Consider the following 287-nt stretch of genomic DNA (forward strand, 5'->3'; position numbering starts at 1 on the left):
ATCTTTTGGTCTTGTTGGTCGTGCAAACAAAGTTGCTCAGGGGTGGGGGGCTGCAAGTTCTCGCAACCTACTTCCTTGCAACTTAAAAAAAAAAACTGCACTAATTTTCTCCCCCGCCCCCCTTTCTACCTAACTCATGCGGAGATGCCTGGCAAAATATTTTTGATCGCCATATTGAGCACCTTATACAGATGAATCTTTGGCCAAAATGACTGTTCTGTTCGAGGCAATTATTGGTATACTGCAAAGCCCTAACTATACTTTAATGATAAGAGCCCTAACTATAA

The sequence above is a fragment of the Euleptes europaea genome, chromosome 8 (assembly GCF_029931775.1).
Source record: "Euleptes europaea isolate rEulEur1 chromosome 8, rEulEur1.hap1, whole genome shotgun sequence".
Taxonomy (NCBI): domain Eukaryota; kingdom Metazoa; phylum Chordata; class Lepidosauria; order Squamata; family Sphaerodactylidae; genus Euleptes; species Euleptes europaea.